Consider the following 6,856-nt stretch of genomic DNA (forward strand, 5'->3'; position numbering starts at 1 on the left):
ATAGTTGTTTAGCATGGGCTCCCTAGAAAATAGAATCTGAGGCAAGGACTAAGTGCTAATGCTTTGAGAGGTATACGTTCAGAGCAGCAAGAGTGAGAGGAAAGCGAAGTGAGGCAGGTAAGGATGGTAAGCCATACAAGGTACCATGTTGGTTGTTACTTCGCAACAATCTGGAAGAAATAGCAGGTGATGTAGCAGGTCAACCACTCAGGCTGTGTGGCAAAATCAGTAGCTAGAACATTCCAGTGGAGTGAGGGAAGTAAGAAGAATATGTCTACCTGGCCCTCCCCCATTTATTGATTCCTACTGATCGAAGTTTGCCCTACAGGGTGTTAACTCCTCAACACTACATGTTTGTATCATCAAACATCTTCAGCAGCTTCTCAGAAGTTAACACCAATACTGTCTGGTGTATTTCACCTGAATCTGAGTCAGATGGAAAATGGCAGAAGATAGAGGCTCTGGAGAGTGTCTGGTTACCCTCAGACAGCAAAACTTCATGAGTCTACACTGCATACGATGGACATGGTGGCAGCTGTCTCAAAGACAACTGAAACCAATACAATCTGAACATTTGGCAAAAAGACTTGCCTTATATAGTTCATTCCTTGCAACATTCAGATTCATTTGTGCCCTCTAATTATATGTGTTTCTTAATCTAAAATATGGGAGCAACTTTTTTTTTTGTTAGAACAAGAGATGTCACATTCTCCTGGAAAGTGGAGATACAAGTTCAACTGCTACATGGTTTGAAATTCTTTCAAAACTCAGGTTGCAATGTAATTGTCATTATGGTGGTATTAAGAGGTGGGACCTGCAAGAGGTGATTAGGTTATGGGTGCTTCAACTTCATGAGTGGGTCATTGCTATTATTGGGGAGTGGCTTAGTTATCACAGGAGTTCGGTCTCTTTTTTCTCTGGCTTGTACATGCACTTCCTCACCATGGGATGCCTTCTGCCATGTTATGATGCAGCAAAAAGAACCGTACCAGGTGCAGCCCCTCTATCTTGAACTTCCCAACCTCCAGAACAGTGAGTCAAATAAACTTACGTTGTTTATAAATTATCCATTCTGTGGTATTCTGTTAAAGCAACAGCAAAACAAACCGTCACAGAGTCACCTTAAATTGCATTTTTCTAGAAGAATGAAGGCAAGAGAATCAGTGAAAAACAACTATGGTGTTGCTACAGATGGTCTTGAGGCTGTGATTGATATCATTTCTTTCCTCCACCGTCCATTACTGGTTTCAGTCACCCACTGTCAATACTTCCACCGATATGCTTGCTTTTGAGGGTAATCCAGACCCTCATTCTGAGGATTCTAAGCCTTCTGTTCCCTGCTGTTATTGGGTTGTGGTTCTTATAATTGGCCAGTGACAGTTATTATGGGGCTTGAAAATACTAAGAGATGCCTTAGTGAATCTCCCACATTCATAGACGTGTTCCTCCCTGCCCACATTATGTAGATATACTTCTAACTTCTCATATACAACCTTGTCAAGGTTGATTATCTTAGCCAGTACAGTAACTCCTTTCTTTCACTACTGCTGTCAGCGAGCTTAAATTAGCCAAATGGTAAATACACCTTCTAGTTCAGTGGAACCACCACTGTATCCCTGGCAAAAGTGTTCCTTCTCTGAGAATCAGGACCTGCAACTCAGCAGAAACCGAGGGTTGTGGTACAGAAAGCGCAAATACTACAAGTGGGTTATTGAGTGTAATAATGAGAGGGGGCATTTCTATTTCTACCTCTTTGTTCTTGCCCTTTGTATTCAATTATTGGAGACATAGTATGTTAGTCTAATGTCTTTGTTTATTTAGGCTGCTATAAAGAAAGTACCATAGACTACGTGGCTTGTAAACAACAGGTATCTATTTCCCACAGTTCTGAAGGCTAAGTCCACGATCAAGGTGCTGATAGGTTTGGTGTCTGGTGAGGGCCTGCTTCCTTGTAGATGGGGCCTTATTTCTGTGTCTCCACGTGGTGGAAGGGACAAGAGGTATTTCTCAGACCTCTTTTATAAGGACATTAATCCCATTCATGAGGACTCTGCCCTCATGACCTGATCACGTCTCAAAGGCCCAGCCTCCCAATACCATCACGTGAGGGGTTAGGATTTCAACATATGAATTTTGGGGGGTGAGGGGACACAAACATTCAGACTATAGCAGTGCCATATGCCAAATATTAGGTTAGCACATATATACATATCCTCAAAGTCAGTGTCTTAAGTCTCAAGTGTGTTGTTTCTGAGCTGGCACTGTAGCTTAGCCTTTAACACATCATTCCATTGTTCTTTTAGGATGGCTGCTTCTAAGTGACAAACTCATTTGTTAAAGAGGCATGGTCGATTTTAAAAATGTACTTCCTTTAACTAACAATAAAATAACACAAAACTGTGTGTGTCAATAATTTTGTAAGCCTTGAGATTCATGTGAAGAATCTGAATATGATATTCTTAGCAGATAAAATATTTTATATTTGAATAGAAATATAAGAAACCAATAAATTCAACTGCCCCATTTTACAAAAGAAAATAAAGGCCCAGAGAGAAAGAATGACTTAATAGCTAATTAATGACTGAATCTGTGCTAGATCCAGGCTTTCTTTCTAGATCCCTGAAAATATCATTATATAAAGCCAATTTTTAAACAAAAAACATGGGTTTATCTGTTGACAATTGAGTAGATTTCTAGATGCAAATCAGATTAGTTTCAAGGTAGCAAATAGCTTTGTTACCACTTTGCCATTATACATAGTAGAATTGTATTGTTCGTTCTTTGAAGTGGTTGCAGTTTTTCATGTAGAAGCAAGGGAAACATTCATCTTTGTGTAATAATTGCTTTCTACTCCTTCAGGGCCTTGTTCAAGGCTCACCTCCTCCAGCAAGCCTTCCTTAAATTCTTTAGTTTATGGCAACCTTCTCTTACCTCTCACAGAAACTATTGGTCACCTTTTTATTACTTTCACTGCAAAACAATTTTTACGAGTGAATGAAAATTAAGAAAAAAATACCCAAAACCCTGTCATTTCAACACGTGAAACCAGTTTCATTTTTCAAAATTACATCCAGCCTTTGTATGCATATATGATTTGTATAGCATTGGAGATTTTTGTAATCATTGTGTAGATATATATTTGTAGTTTTTTCCCCACTTGACATTAATGCATGATCACCTTTTAAAGTAGCTACGTAATTTTCATGATTTTATTTTTAATGTTGTTTCTCATTACCTCTTGGGTATTTCATAGGCATTTTAAAATTAACATGTCTTAAAGTGAACTCAGCTTACCGTTTAACACTGTGCAACTTTAGATGGAAAAAGGCTTCAACCTGTCTTTCTTTCATTTACCATCTCTATTTCAAGTCAGTCTATAAGTCTAGTCCTTCTACTGCCTAAATATTTTATAATTATAAACTCTTTTTTCCAACTTTGTCACTGGATCGGGCTTCCTGAGGCTCACTAGTCCAACTGCAATAGGCTAATTCTGGCTACTACTAGTAGGCAGTCTTTATAGTTGGCTCTTCTGAAGGATGCCCAATAATTTGTTTTTAAATTAAAATTTGATCCTATTCTCTGCTTAAAAACAGTCAGTGGTTTTCCTTTGTGAAGAGGTTGTCAGTACTTAAAACTAGGGTTATTTTACACAAACATGTAGATTTCTGGTTTCTCAAGGAATTAAAAATCTGGCTGCACTGTGTCTGCATTCCAGGATGGCAACAGAAGGGTGAAGCTGAGTAGAGGCTGTTCCTGCAGACAGGGCAAATGCTGACAATTTGGCAAAGAGCCCCCCAAATCTGTTTTGTTGATGTTAGCTCCATGGTTCCTATGGGCTTTTGAGTTCAGGACTCCTTGCCTAAACTTTTCTGCATGGCACACAAGATTCTTATCAGAGCATCTGATGAGTTCTTTAGCCTTATTCTTCCATTAATCAAGAAACAGATAGTGGCTCTTCAAATGTGCCTTGGAATGCTCCTCTCTCTGTGCCTCATCACCTTCATGTCTAGTGGAATCTCTTTTTCTTCCTTGAAGAATTTACTGCATGGTCACCTCCTTTATGAAGGTCTTCCTGACATCCCAAGCCTTCCAGGTAGCAGAAGGATCTAGAAAACAATTCCACTTCTCACTCTGTTCTACAACTAGTCTTTCCCTTCTCAGGCTAGGAAGGCAGGACAAGACATTTCCGCTTGCTGCTTCTCAGTGTTTCCCCTTCTTTCTTTATCAACTGCTCCTTTTTGTCAGTCTCCTTTCTCTGTTTTCCATCTTCCTAATCCTTCCTTTTCAGTTTAATTCAGCAAACTCGTAAAGAGGGGCTGATAAAGGCACTGGATGCTGGAGGGGAGTTAGTGAAGAGTGAAGGGCTCCTTGTGTGGCAGGGTTTAAATCCTGGTGGGACAAATGGATGTCTGGTAATGACAGCATGACCAGGTGCTGTACATGACGCATAGACAAGGTGTTCTGAAAGCCTGGAAGAAGGGATTCTTTCCAGTTATCTTTGGCAAAGGGAAGGAGGAGGTGATTGCTTACATTTAAAAGAATTTCTTAGGAGGATAATGGAACCAGGTGTTCCTCATGACTTCATTTTACGCATTCTTTTCATCTCTACATAGCCTTCTTATCCACTCCAATATTTCTTTTTAGAGTGTGGGAGTCAGGTGTTCTCTGGGTTTGAATTTTACTTTATTATTTTATATCCTTGTGAAATTAACACTCTACTTAACCTCTCCATGTCTCAGTTTCTTCCTCTTCAAAATGAGAGAAATAATAGTACCACTTCATAGAACTGTTGAGAAAGTTAAATGAGATATTCATATAAAGCATTCAGAATATTGCCTTTCAAAGAATAAGTGTGCAATGAAATTGAGGTATTATTAGTATTATTGTTTGGTAACTTCCCAATTTCTTATAATAATAGACTTGGAAGTCACCAGAACATAATGTGGAAGCACATGTTCTAATGTTCTAGTGACTTTCGAATCTATGATTATAACAATTTTAGCTGATATTATTAAGAGAAAGTCTTGTGCAGTGGTTAAGTATGTAGACTCGAGCCAGATTGCATAGGTTCAAATCTGTTACTTCCTGCCTTTGCAAGCCGCTTACCTTTTCTGCATTTGTTCCCTCATCTGAAAAATGGAAACAATAATAGTATCTATGATATAGGATTGTTATAAAGTGGGTAAATATATATAAAGTGTTCAGAGCAGTGTCTGACACGTAGGAAGTGCTACATTTTTTTCTTACTTATTTTTATTGAGATAGGCTAAGAGCTTCATATGTGTTATCTCAGGAATCCTGATCTATCTTTACACTATAGAAGTGTAATAGTAATCCTTACGTACAGATTAAGAGACTGAGGAATGGAGAGGTTAAGTAGTTTGCTAAAAGCACATACCTAGTAAGTGGGAGAACTAGGACTCAGAGCCAGATATTTGTGACTATCTCTCACTTCCACTCTCCTGACTGCCAAACACACACATCCTGGATACTTTATATTCAACGTTTCCCAAACTGATCTCATCATGTCCCCTTCTGAATCTGCTCCCTCCCAGGGCTCACTATCTTTGTAAATGGCGTCCTCCACACTCTAGTTGCCCAAGCTAGAGAACTTGGGGTTGTGCTTGATTATTCCTCTTCATCCTCACCTACTCAATCTGCCACAATATCTATTTCTTCTAACTCCTAAGGGTTTCATATCTGTTCATTCTGCTACAGTTTCACTGCTACTACCCTAGTCCAAGTCACCATCATTTCGAGTAACTCAATTATCCTCCAAGTGAGCTATATAATTGCTTAATGAGGCACAGAATATTATTTGCACCTGGATTCCTTTTAAACTACGCTCCATCTTAATTGGAAGAAGGATTGAAATAGAGAACCCTCCCTCCAACACAGACCCAACACTCAAGTCTTATCACGGTTGAGAATACTAGGTAATATCAAGACTTCAGGGCAGAGGGAAAGGTTTTGTTTTGTTTTGTTTTGTTTTATGAGTACAGGGGAAAGAATTCTGTGGTTAAATACCCACTGGATAGGAGGAAAGAGAAGGGAAGAGGAGCAGGGATGAAGAGCCAGAAAATGGTAAGAAGATGGGGGCCAGTAAACATTCAAGGGATGGAGAGCCAACAAATATTTTTAAGAATGCTATAGCTTAATTGTTACTATTATTTGCATTGCTATGAAATAATCCTTCATTCTTCTCCCTTATACAAATTTTCAAAATATTTTAGCAACTTTTCGAGACTACACCTGTTCTGTGGAAACTAAAGAGTGCTATGTTTGTGTGTGGGTTAGTGCAGTATGTCACAGAGGAATCATGAGCCCAGATGGCAGAGGAGGCTATGAGAAACAGACCTGTGGGAATTTGCAGAAATTTTGGCATAAAACCTTGGCCTTTTACTAGGGCATGAAATTGTTGCGGGCTCAAGGCAATTATTCCTACATCTCTGAAGAGACGAGGGGCCCCAGGCTGACATCTAATTTACATTTGATTGTACCCAAAGTCAATACTTTGTGTATGACAAAATGATATCCAAAAGGGGCATGTAAGTTCAGAGTTTCTTTTCTTTGTGAAGACATAGCCGAACGATTAGTTGTATTAATTTCAGGATTAATGACCTTTGAATAAATTAGAAACTGACTTGAAAATGGCATTCCAATGAACTAGATTTTATTCACAGGTCCACCTCTAACTGGGTTCTAAGGGACTTGCCAATGGAAAATATTTAACTTTTCTTTGACCTCATGTTCCTCACCAGTAGAATGAGGGATTTAGATCAATCATTGTTTCCTAAACTTTGATCCATCTAACGGTAGTTGTGGGAATTTCGATTTTTCTATCCACTTGCAAAAG

At 39.0% G+C, this 6,856-nt stretch overlaps 1 long non-coding RNA gene across 1 annotated transcript in view; it reads left to right on the forward strand.

The window, feature by feature from the left end:
* Positions 1-966, forward strand: part of LOC108523876 (uncharacterized) — a 42,689-nt gene extending 41,723 nt beyond the window's left edge. Inside the window, exon 5 of the long non-coding RNA XR_001883916.1 lies at positions 329-966. This is a non-coding gene — a long non-coding RNA (uncharacterized LOC108523876). The remainder of the gene's footprint in view (positions 1-328) is intronic.
* Positions 967-6,856: the final 5,890 nt, after the last annotated feature.

This window comes from Rhinopithecus bieti, unplaced genomic scaffold, assembly GCF_001698545.2.
Source record: "Rhinopithecus bieti isolate Rb0 unplaced genomic scaffold, ASM169854v2 scaffold_75732, whole genome shotgun sequence".
Taxonomy (NCBI): Eukaryota; Metazoa; Chordata; class Mammalia; order Primates; family Cercopithecidae; genus Rhinopithecus; species Rhinopithecus bieti.